Source organism: Palaemon carinicauda, chromosome 9 (assembly GCF_036898095.1).
Source record: "Palaemon carinicauda isolate YSFRI2023 chromosome 9, ASM3689809v2, whole genome shotgun sequence".
NCBI lineage: Eukaryota > Metazoa > Arthropoda > Malacostraca > Decapoda > Palaemonidae > Palaemon > Palaemon carinicauda.
In genome coordinates, this window is record NC_090733.1 from 124449680 (window position 1) to 124456410 (window position 6731).

The following is a 6731-nucleotide window of genomic DNA, read 5'->3' on the forward strand; positions in this document are numbered from 1 at the left end:
AATGGAGATAAACTTAGTACCACATATAGAATATGTAATGTTTACGATCATTACATAACCTACCAGTGTTACAAATGCCAGGAATTTGAGCATAGTGCAGCAAATTGCAAGAATAAACAGTCTTACCCCAAGTGCGCGAGAGAACATAAAGCGGGTCATTGCAATGTTGTTGAAGTTAAATGCATAAATTGTGTGAGAAAGGACTATGATGACACAGAACATAAATCCTATGATAGACTAACCTGTGAAGTTTATAAACAAGAAATAACAAGAGCCAGAAACAATACTGACCATGGCTTCGATTAAGAAAATATCATGTAATCTAATAAATATACAATCCATTGGCAATAAAACTCATATTATTAAGGAAGTCGTAAGTGATCAAGATGTGGATATTTGCTTATTAACTGAAACTTGGTCGAGTGGTAATGTAAGTGACAGATCGAAAATAAATGAAATGACACCTAAATCTTATAACTTTTATCATGAACCAAGAGAAAACAAAAGAGGTGGTGGCATTGGAATCTTAATTAAGAAATCTTACAAAGCTACAGTAAGAAATCATCTCATAGTTAATTCATTTGAATATATGAATATTAAAATTTTATCTCGAAATGTAAATCTACAAATAGTTATATTCTATAGACCACCGAGCAAAAGCAAAAGAATGTTTCTAGATGAATTTAATAACTTACTAGATACATTGAATAACAATCGAAATATAGTTATATGTGGTGATTTCAACCTACATCTTGATAACAGAGTAGACCCATATGTCAATGAATTTAGAGAATTGATTGACAACCACGACCTTGAAAACATAGTTTCTGAACCAACAGTTCAGTCTAATCATATACTAGATCTAGTTATAGTAAACAAAAACAACATCATACTAAATATGGAGATTGAACCTGACTGCTCTATATCCCCAATGCATAAGTTAATGTCTTTTGAAATAGACGTTAGAAAAAATAATGCAATACAGAAGGAAATCACATACAGAATTAAGACTAACTTTGATCCAAAAGAGTTCATTGAACAAAGCCTAGAGGATATAAAAGGGATAACACCAGTCTGTAACTGTGAAGAGAATCACACCCTCGTAGAGAGACAATCCTGTATAAACTGCATTACTGATAGAAGTAAAACTATACTTGCAACTAATTATAATAATAGGTGCCCGGAAATAACAAAAATAATCACAATTAAAGAAAAATCGAACTGGTTTGATAATTACACTTAGAGAAAAAAAGAAAAAGAAAAATGGAGGATAAATGGAAGAGAAATAAAAAATGAAAACTGGCAACATTACAAAGCAGCTAGAAATCGCTACGATTACCTTATCTTAGTTAAAAAAAAGCCCTATTATAAAAATGTGTGCAATGAAAATGACCCACGGAAAATGCATAAGAACCTAAAGAAACTATTAGGTCTAAAGACAGAAATAGTGTTGCCTGACATAACTGATGACCCTAAATGCCTAGCAAATGATTTTATTGATTATTTTGAGGAAAAAATAAATCAAATCTGATCTAGTTTTCACAACATCGGCACAACATTGCGAAGGAATACACCAGCAAAAGGTGTAAATAAGCTAAGGGTATTCAAAGAGTTAAGTCAGAGTGATTCTATGAGAATAATAAAGTAAAAAAAAAAAAAAAACCTACTGCGGAAATGATCCATTTCCAATTACTGATGTAAAAGATGCAGAAAATTTCACCAGACTACAAGAATCCTACCGAAACATGGTAAATATGAGTCTAACACAGGCAGTTTTCACCGATTGTGAATAAGTTGCATGTATCAAGCCTGTGTATAAAGGAAAAGGTGATGCAGAAAATTTAAGTTCATATAGGCCAATATCAAATTGTCATATTTTTCGAAAATTATTGAAACTGCTGTAAACGAACAAACCTGGAAATATCTGAAAAAAATTAATGCCATACCTGATGACCAATCTGCATACAGAGAAAATTACTCCACAGAAACAACAGTGTTAGCGATAAAAAATGACATAACAGAAATTATAACAAATGGCAAGTGTTGCATTCTTGTGATGCTTGATCTAAGTGCAGCATTTGATACTGTAGAACATACATATCTGATGGAAGACCTTAAAGCTGTGGGCATCGTAGAACGAGCATAAGACTGGTTTGCGAGTTATCTTGAAAACCGCAAAGTTAAAGTAGTAATATCAAATGTTGAATCTGAGACAAGAAAACTAACCAAAGGGGTGCCTCAAGGCAGTGTACTAGGTCCTCTCCTGTTTGAAATTTACACGATTGAACTGGCAAATATACTTGAAACTCACAGAGTTAAGTTTAAAATATACGCTGATGATACATAATTCTATTTCCCAATAGAATCAGTTGATGAAGCTAAAAGAAAGATACATGAAATAATGAAAGACATTAGGGCTTGGATGTTAACAAAAAAGCTCAAGCTCAATGAAGACAAAAGTGAATGTATTATTTTTGGAAATGAAAGATATAAAAAGAATCTAATGCTTCCAAAGAATTGAAATAGGTCAATCGATCATTGACCTAAAGAAATCTGTCAGGAATCTTGGAGTAATCATGGATGATAGACTGACAATGAACGAACATATAAATAATATGGTAAGAAATTGTAACCATCATATTAGAAACAGCATTTTTTAGTAAATACTTTAGATGAAAAATCTATGGCCATACTAATTAATCACCACATATTTTCAAGAATTGATTACTGCAACTCACTGTTCTATGGCTTACCAAATTATCAGCTGAAGAAAATTCAGAGAGTGCAAAACAGAGCCGCTAGATTAATAAAAGGACTACACAATAGGGAAAGAGTTACCCCTGCACTAATTAAATTACACTGGCTACCGGTAAAAGCAAGAATTGAATACAAGCTACTCTTATTAACGTTTAATATACTGGACCAAAATTAACCAAAATATCTAAAAGAATGCCTGAATAAACTAGAACTAGAAACAAATGTTAACACAAGACACGAGTGACAAACATAGGCTATCTGAACCAAGAACAAATAGTAAATTTGGTGAAAGGGCTTTTAGCTACTGTGCACCTAGACATTATAATAAACTGCCAACTGAAATGAAGGACCTAAAGGGAGCAATTGAATTTAAGAAGAAACTAAAGACATTACTTTTCACAAGATCATATGATTTGGAAGAAGCTACAATCAAAGAATTATATAAGTTATAATGAAAAAGTTTCGTTAGATCAATATAGACCCGCCCGAGTAGTTCACTCGACTTCAGTGGAGGGTTGGATTTAAACCCAAAACAAGTAAAAAAGTAAAGGATTGACGAGCCAAGAATATTTGTAGATATAGACAGATATAAAGACAGAGACTGCGAGCGAAAAGGACATGTTCGAGGCCTTTATCCTGCATTAGGCTAATCACGGTTTGAGAAGATGTGTAAATAAATAAAACCATCAATGCTTCAGTTGACCACAAACTGAAGTTCAGATTCTGAACACGAACGAGATTAAAATTCCCCAAGAAAAATATTACCTTAGTTTGGGTGTAAATAATTACAGTTTTCTTTAAAACTCCAACAAAGAAAACGGCAAAAAAGTATTTCGAGGGTAACTCACTATCTTTATTATTTTACACTGTCGATACATAAAATTGTCTTGGTTTGTAATGTACTTATCTGGTTCCACATACCACGAAAAAGTTTCCCCCCCCCCCTTACGGACCCCTCTCATATATGCAAGACCACATTTATAAATCATTCCTCTGAAAGCCACTATTCCTGTCTAGTCCATAAAGATAAAGATCACCAGGAATTGAGTCTGGTACAATCTATTTTTTTAGGCCATAAGGCAATTGTCACTATCAGTAATTTGTTCAATATTACCATAACCATAAAATATAAAGACCAGCTTCACTGTAAACCAAGATATTTTAGGTTAGTCACCATTTTATTATATGCTCTAAAACCATTCTTAATTTTGAAGAAATCTGATCAAGCCAAACTTAATTTGGAAAGTAAATGGCTGCTTTTAATAAGTTTTGAGTTTTTGTGTTGTAGACTGCCCGACCTTCTGCCCAGACACGGGCTTTGGCATACTTGTCGCCCGTTGTTAGTAGTACAGTAAGCTACTGTAGCTTTTTACTTTCTGTATACTTTCCTTAAAAGATTTTTATTCTATGGCCAAAGATCGGACAATTTTGATCTTGGTCTAGTGAATTTATTTCCTGGCTAGGCAGTAGTATGGGACTATCTTAAACAGGTTAGTTAAAACCAAACTGGTCAGTTAGAGATAAGACTCCAAAAAACAAAGCCGATTTTCTTTTTAAAACTTCCCATTATCTATTAAGATTAGGTTTTAACAGTCTACATTTTTAACATTAACATTGTCCACACATGACTAGTGAACATTGCAGGTTACACATCTATGTAACTCATAACAATTCTTAGTTTCATTTAAACATTGCAGAGAAGAGAGTTTGTAATTTTAATGTGTAATTCCAAATAAATCTGTTGTGTTAAACTTTTATTTAAATTTCCCAAAAACAATAAGCCAAGATGATAATTCTAAATAAACAAGAGTACCTAGAGTATATGCTAGTTATAAACTAGCTATCAAGTCTTTCTAGAATCCTCTAAAATGAGCAAGTTATATAAATCTCTAGAAAACTTTAATTTGCCATTTTTTTCCCTACAAATCTTTGACAAAGACATCCATAATTTTAACGATCATCTTCAGATTGATATGACGTGCTCAGTTGATGTCTGGTTTCTTGAAGGATTTCTATGCCTAGTTCCCTAAACAAGGCCTGTATGCTGGTATATCTCTTGTGCTGAATAAAGGGTCCGGCTGTAGAAGTCTATTCTTAACAATTTCTGGAAAATTCGAAGGAACTAGATATAGAATCATATAAACTATTTCAAACTTCAAAAATATCAATATTGGATCTTTGCTAAAACCTTAAACAATTGGCTTTTTTCAATGAAAAAAAAAAAGTAAAATTTTACGAACTTCAAAAAAACAAATTTATTTAATACTCATAAAAAGAATAGACTTCTATTGACCTACATTCCACCAGACCACCATTTATTGTCAAACTAAATCTCTATCAGATTAAATCCATGGAGTTTCGTACGCATGACAAAACAGTTAATAGGAATATCTATCTGAAAAACAAAACCTATAGAATATATTCAAAAGCTTCAGCACATGCAGCTAGATAAATATTTTTATTTAAGCCGAAAAAAATAAAATTATTAACTGCCTACATTAATGAATTTAAAGAACTCACGTAGGTTTTACAACGAAGTGGGAACCACGAAAGGACTTGACTGAGAATATGCCACAAGTAACCTTACCAAGTGGGTGTGGCGTTCAATAAAAATATTTGAATCACATCGCTTTGCTAAAGAGCCCCATATGTTTTATATCACGAATAATAAGGTTAGTGATTATACACTAAAATGGAACAGTGTTCATAATACCAATGAATTCACATTAAATTACTTAATAATACAGAATGATACTGCGAGTGAAGACTTCTTGCTCAGAGTCTAAACAAATCTCTCTCGAACCAAGAATTACCCCTTCCATGTTAAAAGTTAAAAGTGATAAGAGCTACTAGTGGGAATGCAGGAGTTAAACTGCCAAGATATTAAGTTATAAAAGGTCTTCCCTTCAGAGTATAAACTCGATGGATAGATACGGAATATACTGAATAATAATGAGACTGGCTTCCCAACATCCTGACCTGGCTAAAAATATCCACACCAAGGAAAATAAAGATATTAAGACTGACTAACTTAGTAAAACTTACTCGACAAGGAATTTCAAAACAAAATATCGAGAAGAAACTAGGCATGAAATTGTAGAAAAAAAAAAAACTCACTTTCATGAGACTGTGATGGGGTTCCAGCACAGTTTCAGACAGAATTCGTACATTCCCTTCAGTATCAGAAGATGCCATGTGCCTGGTGTGGGCTATCCTGCCCTAGCAGCAAGATAAAAGTTCAGCCGATAGAGAGATTCTCTTCTACCACTAAATCTCCGGAAAGTTACCAACAAATACATCTTATTGGGAGCCAGAGCAGATCTGAATGTTTAAGAGAAGTTAGTAAATAATACACTAAGAATGATCAGAAGAAAGATTTTGATTGCATACTGTAATTAAAGAGTACTGTAATCGAGATATCAGGAGGTTTAAATTAAAGATAAAATTACTGTAGCAGATTGGCAATAACTAAAAATTTAATCAGAAATTTAAGATTAAATTAACAGTTTAAGCTTAAAAAATATTCAAAATACACTTGAAAGACATGTTTCGGAGTAATGAAATAAAGATTTGCAGCTCTGATAAGGAAATCAGGTCAGGAGTTAGGTCCAAGGGTTGCAAGGTCAGGTAAGAGTTAAGTCAGATGGGTGCAAGGTCAGAAGGTTGCAAGGTAAGGAAAGATTGTTAGGTCAGGTAAGAGTTAAGTCAGATGGGTGCAAGGTCAGAAGGTTGCAAGGTAAGGAAAGATTGTTAGGTCAGGCAGTTAGGTCAAAACATTGTAAGGTCAAGGTCAGACAAGATTGTTAGGTCAAGCCAGGAGGTTACGACAAAAGGTTTTAAGGTCAGGTTGGGTCAGGCAAGATTGTTAGGACGATTGGTTGAAGCCAGGAAAGATTGTTAAGTCATATCAGGTTAAGTCGAAAGGTTGCGAGGTCCGGTAAGGTTTGGTCATCCTTTCCAGGCCCACCACTGAG